Source organism: Babylonia areolata, chromosome 4 (assembly GCF_041734735.1).
Source record: "Babylonia areolata isolate BAREFJ2019XMU chromosome 4, ASM4173473v1, whole genome shotgun sequence".
NCBI classification, from domain to species: Eukaryota; Metazoa; Mollusca; class Gastropoda; order Neogastropoda; family Buccinidae; genus Babylonia; species Babylonia areolata.
In genome coordinates this window covers 44,521,158-44,536,780 of record NC_134879.1, presented here as the reverse complement: position 1 = coordinate 44,536,780, position 15,623 = coordinate 44,521,158, and positions in this window count along the sequence as shown.

The window sequence follows — 15,623 nt, the reverse complement described above, 5'->3', positions numbered from 1 at the left end:
TTTTCTTTGGAAATAATTTGTCGACCGCAAAATACTAATATAATATAAGAACACACACACACACACACACACACACTGACACACACGCGCGCGCACTGGCACCGGGTATGATGGCACGCACGCCGCCGGCGGCACGGCACGCACTGACTCCGTCTGCCAAGTGGCCGGACGCGAGCTGAAGCACACACTGCATCAGTCCCTCCATTTATATACACACAGATTCACGCACAACTGAAACATCATGTAGGCCTACTGATCGTAAAGTTCGGTCCGGGTCTCAGCCTGGTGTCGCTGAGGCCGGCGACTTTTTCTCCCACCTTCAACCTCTGCGGCTTATCTAGCGTACTCTAGTAGTGTTTACATACTATGATAGCCGCTAATGAAAGACTGATTCAATTTTTAAAGTAAATTATTTAAAAGATAATGATAATTGAATTAAAAAAACACACACCAAAAACACAACAACAACAACAACAACAACAAAAAACCCGAACAAAAAAACCAAAACCGGAATACCACCAAGTCCTCAACCGAAAATATCGTTTTGTTTTTGTGATTAGAATATTTGACATTTGTACATGAAACTGAAGACTGAATAGAACGACGACAATTCAAACCGTTGAGTCATAAGCAAAACAGTAAAAAAAACAACATTTTTTCCTTTTACAAGATCTTACCATGCAATTTACCTCAGTGTCATTAACTTTAAACCTGCATGTGGCCCATAGGTGGAGACAACTGTGAGAAACATGTGGGTCTGGCTCCCAGAAGGCTATCTCCTGAAGACAGGCTGACCATATAGACAAATGACCTCTCAGTGCCGCAGACACTAACCAATCAGCCATGCACAACGTGCAACACACAGAACACCTGACTAGTTCACTGGTTAACGGGCACACACTGTGCATTCCTAACTTCGCACCAGCACTATGATTGAAATCAAAGTGTTTGATTTTATCATTTCTCCTGGAAAGTGGGGTTTTTTTGGGGGTGTGTGTGTTTTTGTTTGTTTGTTTTTTGTTGCTGAATAATTATCTTTAATCCCAAAGAAAACTGTTCACATAAACTAGTATTTTAGAAACTGAAATTGAAAATTTTATAACAAAAATTACAAGAAGAGCAATCAATACTGCAGGTTTGCAAAATGGCCTGACAGTAACGAGACATACAGTGTTGTGAAAAAATGGGGAAGTTAAATCTGAATGTCTAGACAATTTACCCAGAAATGACAGATGAATCCGTGACAAATGTTCCACTAACAACATTAGGCAACTGATGAGTTTCACAATTTCTTAGCATTTTCTTAGCGTGCTGTTTTCTGGCAGCAACAAAACAGGGTGTAACCTGTATGTAGGCCTCCTTTAAAAAAAACAAAAACAAAAACGTATTTATGCATCTGTAACCATAAAATAGCGCATGTGCATGCTGGTCCGTGATCGAGTGCCTGATCAGTGAAAATAACAATACCCCCTATTCCTTCCAACCCCAGATTTAAGCAAGTATTTGACAAGGCTGCAAAATAAGGAGCACGTAATAATACAGAGTAAGTACAAACAAATAAACAAGCAAACCGTGGCAAATAATAACAACAACAAAATCATTAACTGAAGACTTAATTACTGCCTGATAAACATGGTGAGTATGCCTTAAGTGGCAAACAGAACTTGAACATTAGAAATGAACATTATTTCACCACTTAAGTATTGTTTTAAAAAAATTAAAAATTTTTTTTTCTAGATTTACTATATTTGGTTTTAAATGCATCTAGCTTTAGTGTATAGAATGTTGAACCGAGATTTCCATCTTGGTACATGTCGTACATGTCATGTAGGCCCGGGCCTATTTGTAGGTGATGGCTATTGTCGATGTGATCAAAATCTAACAGCTTTTTTGCGTTTTCGCTTTTGAAAATAGATATATCTGTAGATTATTTAGAAATGTTACCAAAACACAAGAATATGATAGCATTCTTGAAACGAAAAAGGAATAACAAGTGGTATATTTTTTCCAGTTTTAACTGAAAGACAGGAAGTGATGACGAGAAGCACGTGCGGTCGGTGGAATTCTATATATGCCGACATACAGACATTAGAAACATGCTTGTCCATGGACATAGCGATGGAGAGAGTCGCACCAACTTGAAGGTTTATGAAAAATTATTTTTGAAAATATTTTTTCGTAATCAACAAAGGGACTGCTGGTCTAATCCACACGGATGTAAGTGGGTGCAGAGTCTTGGAAAGGTGATCTTTTTGACTTGATCAGCGGTGCTTTGGTTTCCTCGTCGTTCAAATTTAGTTTGTGCTTATTCAGGTTTCAAAAACCTGAAATGCGCCGCCTGCATGTCGGACATGGCTGTGTTTATTTGCCGGTGCCGAGCGAGCTGATTTCTGCATCTCTCTGTTGGCTGCAAATACGTGATGGGTGATGGAGTGTTCTTCGAAAACGTGGCGGAGTGGCTGTGCGTAAGGAACAAACAAAACAGGCCCCAGTGTCGAGTCCTGTGAGACACCGTTTTTAAGACAGGAAGGGAAGGCACAAGCTTATGGCACGTACAGTAGCCAGCTCCAGCTCCATTTCATCTTTCCAATGCCGTCCAATGGTTAGACTGTTCAGCCGTCGCACACGCTGTTCAAGCCATGCACGGGTGTGACCACCAGCGTACAGGTAGTACGTGCGTGCTAAACCATAATATTGCAAGTGTGGGTGCTGAAGAAGAGAAGGGAATCGTGTTTGACATTTCAGAGAAGCGCAGACAAAGAGAAACATAACTGAAACCAAGGGGAAAAACCCTGAAACAAAGCATACAAAAAAATGTAGTCGTCCGAAGGGTTATCCCCAGAAATGTGATTGTCATCACTCCTACCCCACCACATCCCCTTATCTTAAAGAGAGAGAGAGAGAGAGAGAGAAAACTTCTGCGCACGCGTCACCTTGACCTTTTCAAATCCAAACATTGATTGGCTGGCCTTCATTTTCAGATTACATTCACCGGTCTCAAAAAGCAGACGATCGATCGCGTTCGCCCAGAGCTGGACGTTCAGTTGATGTCTTACAGCATAACTCCATTATGGTGATTTTCTTTCAGTTCGTTTGGACAGCAACGGTTTCGAGGATGAGTTCTCTCGGAACATAAACATGGCAGTTCTGTGACTAAGTACCGCGAGAAACTCAGCCCAGTCGTTGAAAGCGTCTCTCCAGAGAGATTGCAATGTAGCGTTGGCGAAGCGGAGTCTGTTTAACGTTGTGTTCTTGTCAGGCTTCGTTGTGTTGTTGGTAAGACCTTACCTGCTTGGGTCATCACTGGGAATGTGGAGTAAAAGGTAAGGATTTTGAAATGCTTTCATGTTTTGCCATGTTTACAAAAGTAGTAGTTATGTCATGGATCGAGGAGCAGTTTGTTGTAGAAAACACTGACGAAATAAAAGGTAACAAAACAAAACGAACAAAAAAGCAAGAAAAAAAAAAAAGAAATAAAGAAAAATTGTCTGTATGTTCCCCATTCCTACAACAAATTAAAAGCAAAGTCTGTAATAAAAAAAAACCTGACTAAACAAACAAGCAAGGAAGCAAGCAAGCTAACACACAGACACACACACACAGACACACACAGACACACACACACACACACACACCAGCAACAACAACACACACACAAAAAACAGCAACACCCAAAATGAATAAAACAAATCAAAAAATAAAGAGGTGTGAAAGGAATAATAACTTTTTATTTTATGCAGGACTGATCACCACTTCGTTTGATTCCAGAAAGGGATGCGAGAAATGCGGTAAGTAGACAATCCGAGGTTACGTTGCGTTGCAGTGTGTGTGTGTGTGTGTGTGTGTGTGTGTGTGTGTGTGTGTGTGATATCCAAAAACACATAGCCGGTATTTCTCTTACAATTATCAAATTGAAATATAACTACAAAATTTCATATGGATATATACAATATAGCCAAGTTTGTTAGAGAACACATTCTCTAACAATATGTAGGCCAGCGCTGAAAGATATGTTAAAATAATTGAATGCCAACACACGTTGATGATCCCACTATTGAACCGCTCGAAAATAAGGGTTAGAAGCAAGAGTGTTTGTTTATGTGTTCATGTGAACGCGCGTGCACGCATGCACACGAGTACATCATTGCACACACACACACACACACACACACACACACACACACACACACACACACACACACACACACACACATATATATATATATATATATATACAAACATACGCGTGCGCGCGTGCAAACGCACACACATACACACACACACACACTGGTTGTCTGTCCACCACCCCTTTCTCTCTCTCCCTCTCCCTCATCATTTGTCTCTCTCAGCCCTTTTCTGTTATTCAATGACGGAACAAACAACCCACCCAAGTCACATGCAGACAGACACATACGCACAGACAAATAAGCAAACATCCACACATAACTCTCACACATACACACACTCCACTAAGAAATCAATTTCACCCCAAAACACGCACGTATTTTGCAGTCCAGATATTCGTAAATGACACAGAGTGTCAATGCAGTTTCATTACATCAGGTTTCAATCTGTCAGTACAGTATCTGAATTTACAGGTGTTATTAACGTAATATTGACCTGGCGATTAACACGTGTATCTTCTCCATGGAAACGAATATTGAAGAATGTTTGGTGAGTGAAACTTTATCACTCCGGCCCTTGATTTCTCTCAGTCCCCATCCCCCGAGGTTCCCAAATAATCCCAAGCACATAAAAATTTTCTGTTGAAATATGTGTGCTTTGATGAATATATTTTGAAGAAAATAAGTTTACTCAATCGACATATTTCGGCCCCCCTCCACCCCCCCCCCCCCCCCACACACACACACGCACGCGCGCGCGTGCGCCACTGTATTGGCAGGATAAGCGGACATTGCATTGGCAGATAATCGTCATAACCATTCTTCCAATTTCCTCCTTCACACACACACACACACACACACACACACACACACACACACACACACACACACACACACACTCTCTCTCTCTCTCTCTCTCTCTCTCTCTCTCTCTCTCTGAGAGCTGGCTGCCGAGGCTATTTTACCCAGGACCGTATAATTTAATGAATCCACTTTGAGGAAAACATATTTACAGCAATAGACAGATTCCAATCGATGCCTTCTTTACATCCCACTCAACACAGACATACTCACACAGATGGAATCTCAGATACTTGAATACACTCCCGCTCTGTATACACACACACCCATATCTATCTATCTATCTATCTATCTATATATATATATATATATATATGTGTGTGTGTGTGTGTGTGTGTGTGTGTGTGACGAGAGACAGAGAGAGAGAGAGAGAAACAATTATCAGTGGCCAGTTTATTCAGAACCAGTGGAGCCCATGTCATTTTGAACAACATTCAGCCTGAACTATAATCTATAGTTGTTACATCAATGTAACCATGTCATCGCACTGCTTATTTACGTAGTTTTAGTAGTTCTATGGACAGGAAAGTGTAAGAGCTTGCAGTGAATTCGATTTTATAATGGTGTGTTCTAGATATCTCGCCAAAATTACAAGCCTGTTAGATGTATGTCGCCAATGAAGAAAAAATGCTAACTCGGTTAGGCGTATGTAGGCTTGATAATTTAGCAAACGCAGCTTAAATACATTTATTTACACCCTTATTTTTATTATCTTGGTTTGTGCTGTTCAGTCGCTTTACAAGTGGGATGACTACCCTTTACGATCCTTTATCGCATCATTCATAAAACTACTGGTCGATTTCGACGTTTGTCGAATCTTTTTCTTCTTTTCCTTAGCTCTCCTGATAAAACAATAAAACATACGAGCGAAAACGTACTTATACGTTGCTGCACATGTGTTGAATGTCGTCTTGGCTGTTGAAGGATGTTATGTAATTCTAATCTTTCTCGACTGGCCGTGTCTGCAACTTTGAAAGACGTCATTAATAAACTCTTGTTCAGCTAAGTGTTTATATATATTCTTTTTCGTTGGTATGTTTTAATCTTTTGCTTGTGGAATACCTTTGGTTCGAAACGCGCTGCTTCCCCATCTCGTGTTATGCTGAAACAAAATTCGTTCTCTTCTTCTCCTTTCCGTTACACGACCAACATCGACTTGCCGATGACTCTGTCGTGGTTCATGCATGCTGGGTATTTTCGTGTCTCCATAACCTACCGAACGCTGATATAGGTTACAGGATCTTTAACGTGCGTATTTGATCTTCTGCGTGCGTATGCACACGAAGGGGGTTCAGGCACTAGCAGGTCTGCACATATGTTGACCTGGGAGATCGGAAAAAGGTGAGAATACACTTCTATCTAAAAAAAAAATCCTCGCCTGTACTTAACTTTTTCATTGATCATTTCTCCATATTAGCTCTCTAGTTCTTTCCATCCATCCACAACCTTGCGTTTCCCCTGCCGCCCATCACACTCCATCCTCCGAGGTAAAGCCAGACCTTGAAGTCCAGAAGTTTATGTCCATAACGCAGCCACAGGCTTTACGTAGAAAGTGCATTTGGATTGGTCGTTATTGATGTGAAGATGCCTGAGCGATGACTTTACTGCTTCTCGTACCACGCTCTTGACGTTAAGGACATGATGCTGATGACGGTTGGTACAGTGTTTACAGTGTGATGTAGGTGAAATTCCATTAATTTCTAACGCGTGCTTGTAACATGTCATACACTACAGTCCACGTTTGGACAAACATATTACTCAACCATTATTAGTGGTCGTGGGCTGTACATTGGAACTCGTGGTGTGTGGTTGTAAGATGATGTAAATATATCTCTCTCGCTTTCTCTCTCTCTCCCTCATTGATTTCTTTAGTCAACAACATAGTTTTTGTGCATTTCATAGAGGGAGGTGGAGTAAAAGGTTGACATATACCCATTTAATGGAAAACTGTACTGGCCAGACCAGAAAGGTGTTTGTCATAGAGATCAATAGGCAATGCCGCGAGGACTGTTTTTCCCATAGCACGTTAATTAGTGGATAGTGGGGAAGAGAAATTCGTGCAGTCGTGGTTCACTCGCAAAGAAACGAGAGGTCCACAGCAGCTTCGATCCTCTCTCGAGCAGGGCTTTGTTTCTTTTTGCCATATGTGGGTGGTGGTGAGCCGTTAAACTGGTGAGCTATGCGATGCACCGGGTTATCGCATGGGCGACAAAGGAGTTGACGCCTAGGAATAGGAGGAACAAATTCCATATTGGAAGGTAAGTTCTACATCATGCTCGCTTTGCATAACGTCAGTCAAAAAGAAAATAAATGAAATACATTTTGAAAGGTACGTTATATATCGTCAACGAAGCTTAAAACGTTGTGGGAAAACATTTCTTTGAAATATAAAGTCCACATCAGACTGATTCTGCATAAAACCGTTAGGAAAAGATATATTACGAAACGTAAGTTCTGCACCAAATTGACTTCCCCTTAAATCATCAAAGAGGAAAATGTATATTGAAAAAAATATCTGCGTTCCACTTTTCTATCAAAAACATCTGTTTGTGAGAGAAATTGCTCAGCTGGTGTTTACGTTTGCCGCGCTGAGCTGTTGTCGCATATTAAACGTGTTTAATTCATAAACACACAGCAGCAACATGACCAAAGTCGAGGAGATTGTGTGCAGATACTCGTTATACATTACAACATGGTTTCACCCAATGTTAATCATGCGTTTGTGTGTACATCCATGAGTTCTGATCATATACCCTTTGAACAAACTATTCAAAACTCAAGCGAAAAAACAAAACACAACAATGACAACAACAAAAGTCACTTAACCACCCATCTAACACTAATCAACCAGAAATGTTTTGAAACGACTGAAAGCATTCTGCCCACCCTCCTTTACAGCATGTAACGAAAATCTAGATGAACTAGAACTTGAACCATTTCAAAATCATAGACAAACGCTTCTTTTGTTATCAAGCTAGAAAATTAACCTAGAGTGCAGCTGCCCTCGTCAATAATCTCAGAGGCACGACAAAAGCAAACCAAACATAAGTTCACTCATTCGATGTGTCTTAGCAGCGGTGCAGGGTCTCCCCTGGTGCGTGGCCTTCTGGTGACTTAATATCGATAGTTTTCTGTGGACTGCCGACACTGAGACTGCAATAGACGAACCCGGGTGTGGCTATGTGTGGTGGACTCGAGATGAGCAGTGTGGTAGTAATGCCACTGAGACCGTTCAAAACATGGGAAACAAGAACAACAACAACAAAACCCCAACTAATTCGCCAGGATCACAACAGTGGTAAATGGTTTGATAACGACGATTATGATCATCATCATGATAATGTTAATTCACATAGCACTCACCCTGCGGCTTTAAGCGCATTTAACAACACATGCGGCACGAGAACGGCACCGGAGCGTGACAAATATTAGACGCAAACTCAATAGAAAAACAAGTATTATTCTAGAACTGTGTAACAGCAGTCATAACACTCCCACTTCTCCCATTTCACCCTCTTCACACACACACACACACACACACACACACACACACACACACATTCACACACACACACACACACACACACACACACACACACACACACACACACACACACCGACGCCCACACGAACACGCACAAAGATGGCCGAGGGGAGAGATTCATCGTTTAAGATATGATTATCCAAACATACACTGTATCTCGTCGGTGCACTCTAGAATTTTGCGGAACAACGAAAGATTCTTTCTGCATACACTCCCCAGGGATGTTGCGACCGAAATAATAGTATACTAGTAGGAAGATGAAGAAAAAAGAAAAACAGGGGTGTGGGGAGGGTTCTGGGGGGAATGGGGGTGGGAGGTTCAGAGACAGGAAAACGACACTGCACGCAGGATTTTGCGTTAAATGGAGACGAAAACTATGCGAAACCAACGCCGTTATAATCAACAAACCGTATCCTGTATAACGTGGAGTTGTTACCAGGCAACACGGGGCATTGGCGCGTTCGTATAATGTGCGTCTTGTCTTCTACACCGCCTAAAGAATTGTGGTCAACTGTTTCCATTTCACTGATATAGGTCATTCTTTCCTTCCTGTCTTTCTGCGAGTGGGGAGTAAACAATAACCGCAGAAGGGCTTCTCGTACAGCACCAACACCAACACCAAGCTGAGAATGTACCAGAGTTGTGTGAGCAAACTTTCCACACCGCTCTGAGGCTCAGAATGCTGGAAGATGACTGAGAGTGATCTAATGAAGTTCTCCACCTTTCACACGAAAATCCCCCTTAGAGTCCTGCAAATCTTTTGGCCCAGTAACAACTCCAGCCAAGAACTATTCACCTGGTGCAGTCAACAGAACACGGAGACCATCATCATGAGAAAGCCATGGAAATTGACTGGACACGTTACACGAAGGGAGCAAGGTAATATCACCCGGACAGCCCTCCATAGGACACCAGAAGGCACACGCATGACAGGAAGGTTAAAGAACACCGGACGCAGAACAGTGAAAGGAGAACAAGACCCTGAAGCACACCTTGGGTACCATTCAATGACTGGCCCAAAACAGACAAGAGAGGCGGTTCTTTGTTGCTGCCCTGCATGCCAGAGTTTTATGGGCAGTAAGTAACTAACAGAAAAGACCCCTCTAGGAAACGCACACACACGCACTGTCTCTCTCTCTCTCTCTCTCTCTCTCTCTCTCACACACACACACACACACAAACTCACACACTCTCTCTCTACCCCCCTCTCACATGCGCGCGTGTGCGCGCGTACACACACACACACACACACACACACACACACACACACACAAACAAACAACCAGAGCAGTCTGGCAGATATATGTTTTTTTCCTTTCTCTTCTTTTTTTCCATGCGTACAAGCATACTTTTGTATGTGTGTGTGTGTGCGCGCGCGCACGCGCGCGTGCGTGTACGTAGAGGTGTTCGTGCTCACGCCCCTGTTTGCTTATGTGTGCGGATGTGTGTGCGTGCGCGCCCTGCTCAGACCGTGCTCTTCCCGGCACACGTAGAAAGACAGCAATTCGAAGATCGATAACATCTGGGTATGATTATAGTCTGTCACTGTCCATTTGTGACAGAAGTGGAAGTGCCACGGATTTCTCTCTGCAAACTCACCATTATCTCATTCTTGTCCCTATTTAATCATACTCCAATTCCTTGTTCTAACCCGCTATTGTCACCACTCTATCCCACTCAAAACACCCCATTCTGTCTCACCCTTGTCCCCATTCTGTCCTGCTCTTGTCCCCGTTCTGTCCCAATCCTGTCCGAATTCTGTCCCATTTTTTTTACCTTATTCTGTACACTCTTGTCCCTGTATAATCCTACCCAGTCCTACTTCAAACCCACATTCTGCCCCACTTTTGTGCCCATTTGTCCCACTCTTCTCCCAGTTCTGTCTCACTCTTGTCCCCATGCTATCCACTTTTGTTCCTATTTTATCCTACTCCATTTTCCTGTTCAGTCCAATTCCAACTCATTCTGTCTCACTCCTGTTCACATTCAATTCATTCTTGTCTCAGTTTAATCCTATTTCATTTTCTGTTCAATCCTATTCCATTTCCTACTCCAACTCCTGTCATAATTCTATCCACTCTTGTCCCATTTTAACACTACTCCATTTCCCTGTTCAATCCTACTCCATTTCCCTGTTCAATCCTACTCCATTTCCCTGTTCAATCCTACTCCATTTCCCTGTTCAATCCTTCTCCATTTCCCTGTTCAATCCTACTCCATTTCCCTGTTCAATCCTTCTCCATTTCCCTGTTCAATCCTACTCCATTTCCCTGTTCAATCCTTCTCCAACTACCCATTTTGTCCCACTCTTCTTCCCCACTCTGTCCCAATCTATCTCATTCTTCTTCCCCATTCTGTCCCAGTCTATCTCACTTTTGTCCCCATTCTGTCCCAATCTATCTCACTTTTGTCCCCATTCTGTCCCAATCTATCTCACTTTTGTCCCCATTCTGTCCCAATCTATCTCACTTTTGTCCCCATTCTGTCCCAATCTATCTCACTTTTGTCCCCATTCTGTCCCAGTCTATCTCACTCTTGTCCCCATTCTGTCCCAGTCTATATCACTTTTGTCCCCATTCTGTCCCAGTCTATCTCACTTTTGTCCCCATTCTGTCCCAGTCTATCTCACTTTTGTCCCCATTCTGTCCCAATCTATCTCACTTTTGTCCCCATTCTGTCCCAATCTATCTCACTTTTGTCCCCATTCTGTCCCAGTCTATCTCACTCTTGTCCCCATTCTGTCCCCATTCTGTCCCAATCTGTCTTACTTTTGTCCCCATTCTGTCCCAGTCTATCTCACTTTTGTCCCCGTTCTGTCTCAACCTATTTCACTCTTGTCCCCATTCTGTCCCAATCTGTCTCACTTTTGTCCCCATTCTGTCCCAATCTGTCTCACTTTTGTCCCCATTCTGTCCCAATCTGTCTCATTCTTCTTCCCCATTCTGTCCCAATCTGTCTCACTTTTGTCCCCATTCTGTCCCAATCTGTCTCACTTTTGTCCCCATTCTGTCCCAATCTGTCTCACTCTTGTCCCCATTCTGTTCCAGTATATCTTACTTTTGTCCACAGTCTTTCCCAATCTATCTCACTTTTGTCCCCATTCTGTCCCAATCTGTCTTACTTTTGTCCCCATTCTGTCCCAGTCTGTCTCACTTTTGTCCCCATTCTGTCCCAATCTATCTCACTTTTGTCCCCATTCTGTCCCAGTCTGTCTCACTTTTGTCCCCATTCTGTCCCAGTCTATCTCACTTTTGTCCCCATTCTGTCCCAATCTATCTCACTTTTGTCCCCATTCTGTCCCAATCTATCTCACTTTTGTTCCCATTCTGCCCCAGTCTATATCACTTTTGTCCCCATTCTGTCCCAGTCTATCTCACTTTTGTTCCCATTCTGTCCCAGTCTATCTCACTTTTGTCCCCATTCTGTCCCAGTCTATCTCACTTTTGTCCCCATTCTGTCCCAATCTATCTCACTCTTGTCCCCGTTCTGTCTCAACCTATTTCACTCTTGTCTCCACTCTATCTTGATGATCCTACTCCATTTCCCAGTTCAATCCTTCTCTGTTTCCCTGTTCATTCCTACTTCAACTCCCCATTCTGTCCCACTCTTCTTTCCATTCTATCCCAGTCCCACTCTTGTCTCCAGTCTGTCCCAACCTATCTCACTCTTGCCCCCATTCTATCTCGATCTGTCTCACTCTGTCCCCATTCTATCCCAATCCATCCCCACTCTTGCCTCCATTCTATCCAGATCCTCTGTTCTGTCCATCTCCAGGCCACTTCTTCCCACCTCAGCCCATTCTACTGCTCTGTTCCACCCCCCCCCTCCCCCACTCCTTTCTACTCCACTGCACTCTACCCACACGTGCCAGTATTGTCACTTAGTAGAAAGCAACACGCCCTTGACACACCTGGTGTGTAGATTGATCGATGGCGTGGCAACATTAACCAGGAGAAATCGTCTGAGTAAACAGTTAATCTTTACCCGCCCGCAGAAGGCAGCGAATTACCTGGAGTTTGATAGAGAAGCATCATAGTGAGTATAGTCTTCAGCAAGCAAAGAGAGAGCATGGAGGTCAAGGTCGGGCGAAAACTAGCCATCCACCGTGGGGCAGCCGGGAAGCACTGACTGAGGAGTCGGTGCGTATGCCTTAAAAAAAACTGTACCAAGAGGGCAGTACGACCCCAACCGACAGTTCCTGGTCGGAGTGGAAGCGGGTTATTACGAAAACTATGAAAACCACGCACATTAAGAAACAAACAAACAAAAGCAAAACAAAACGAAAAAAATCTAGAACATAGAAGCTGACCTCAGTTCCAGAAAAGACGTGTTACAGTGATGCTGCAAGCAGAGGATTACAGTTCCAGCGCCTGCCGAACCCACGCAATGAACAGAGGCTTGAGCGGCCTGTCAGAGAGCCACTTCAAGTCAAGCGATCCAGGTTTATGTACGGGCTGAAGGGGCGGCACCCGGACAAGAGGTCCAACAACAGCTCCTGTGCTAACCGGTCCACCAGGTCTGTGAGATGCCGTGCAAGTCCATTAGATCCCGCTCCACCCTGCTCCGTCCAGTGACATCCGTGCCTGATCCTGTTTCGTTGCCTTCCACCCCACAACGTTTGATTCCAATCCATTGTAGTTGCCTCCACTATACACGTTTTCCGTTCACCTGTACCCAGTTCCATACCACTTACCCCCAGTCGAGTTTTCTCATTCCATTTCTCTCCCAGTTTACTCTTTTCAGTCCGTTCCACTTCCTCCACTTTATACAGTCCATTCCATTTCCCTCCATTCTACTCTTTTCAGTCCATTCCATTCCCCTTTCAGTCCATTCCATTCCCTTTTCAGTCCATTCCATTTCCCCCATTCTACTATTTTCAGTCCATTCCATTTCCCCCATTTACTCTTTTCAGTCCATTCAGTTTCCCCCACTTTATACAGTCCATTCAGTTTCCCTCCATTCTACTCTTTTCAGTCCATTCCATTCCCCTTTCAGTCCATTCCATTTCCCCAGTCCATTCCGTTCCCCTTTCAGTCCATTCCATTTCCCCCACTTTATACAGTCCCTTCCATTTCCCCAGTCCATTCCATTTCCCTTTCAGTCCATTCCATTTCCCCCACTTTACTCTTTTCAGTCCATTCCATTCCCCTTTCAGTCCATTCCATTTCCCCAGTCCATTCCGTTCCCCTTTCAGTCCATTCCATTTCCCCCACTTTATACAGTCCCTTCCATTTCCCCAGTCCATTCCATTTCCCCAGTCCATTCCATTTCCCTTTCAGTCCATTCCATTTCCCCAGTCCATTCCATTTCCCTTTCAGTCCATGGCATTTCCCCAGTCCATTCCATTTCCCCCACTTTATACAGTCCATTCCATTCCCCCCACTTTATACAGTCCATTCCATTTCTCCAGTCCATTCCATTTCCCCTACTTTTTTTTTCTCTCAAGGCCTGACTAAGCGCGTTGGGTTACGCTGCTGGTCAGGCATCTGCTTGGCAGATGTGGTGTAGCGTATATGGATTTGTCCGAACGCAGTGACGCCTCCTTGAGCTACTGAAACTGAAACTATACAGTCCATTCCATTTCCCCCACTTTATACAGTCCCTTCCATTTCCCCAGTCCATTCCATTTCCCCCACTTTATACAGTCCCTTCCATTTCCCCAGTCCATTCCATTTCCCCCACTTTATACAGTCCCTTCCATTTCCCCAGTCCATTCCATTTCCCCCACTTTATACAGTCCCTTCCATTTCCCCAGTCCATTCCATTTCCCCAGTCCATTCCATTTCCCCCACTTTATACAGTCCCTTCCATTTCCCCAGTCCATTCCATTTCCCCCACTTTATACAGTCCCTTCCATTTCCCCAGTCCATTCCATTTCCCCCACTTTATACAGTCCCTTCCATTTCCCCAGTCCATTCCATTTCCCCCACTTTATAAAGTCCCTTCCATTTCCCCAGTCCATTCCATTTCCCCCACTTTATACAGTCCCTTCCATTTCCCCAGTCCATTCCATTTCCCCCACTTTATACAGTCCCTTCCATTTCCCCAGTCCATTCCATTTCCCTTTCAGTCCATTCCATTTCCCCAGTCCATTCCATTTCCCCCACTTTATACAGTCCATTTCATTTCCTCCATTCTACTCGTTTCAGTCCATTCCGTTTCCCCCCATTCTACTCATTTCCGTTTCCCTTCAGTCAACTCTGTTCCGTCCCACGCAGTTGCATACCAATCCATTTTGCAAGGCTTGTGAAGTGCTGCAGAAAGACGGGGGGGTTGGTAATAAGAAAGGAGGGTTTGAACTGAACCTCAACCAGTGCACTGAACTCACCTCTTCCGACACGATGATACACGGCAGACTGGTCGATTGTTTGAATCAAACAAGCGTCTCGTCTTAAAGGATTATATACATGAGAGAGAGAGTGACAGAAAGACAGAGACAGTGGCAGAGAGAGAGACAGACAGAGAGAGAGCAAAGACATGTTCTATTTACACGTGGTAAAAAGCGGAGGCGCAAACACAGCTTATATCTGGATTAAGCGAGGAAATAAACATTTCTTCCTTTTTATTCCTCCCTGCCTTCTTTCCTACATTCCTTCTTTCATTTTGTGTCAGTTACATTCACTCAGATAAAAAGCAGAAAGATAGGAGGACGAAAGGGGAAGAAAAAGAAGAATAAGAGCGATGATTAAAAGGAAAAGAATAAGGAAGGATGCGGAGAAGGAGCAGAAGAAGCCATGCATTTCCGTACGTAACCTTCACTGAACTTTTGCAGTGAACTAAGAGAAACAGCGTGACGAGCAAGATGGGCGTTATAAGGGTTACCACCAGCAAAACCACTGTGGCCCGTGACGTCCAGAAAAGAAAGACGGCCTTATGGAACGTAGCGATATCGCTGGTGATGTGGTTCTGCTCGACGACCTCGGGATTTGCTGCTTTCTGCCCACGCGATCAATCTGGCCTGGGGCCCCTGGAGGATGCCACACCGTGTGAAATACACTGTGCGTATGTATTCGTGACGGGCTTATAAGAGTTGTCCAGTCGTCAGTCTGGTCTGTTCGTGTAGCTCAGTGTTTTGTCCGTTCTGGCAGTTTGTT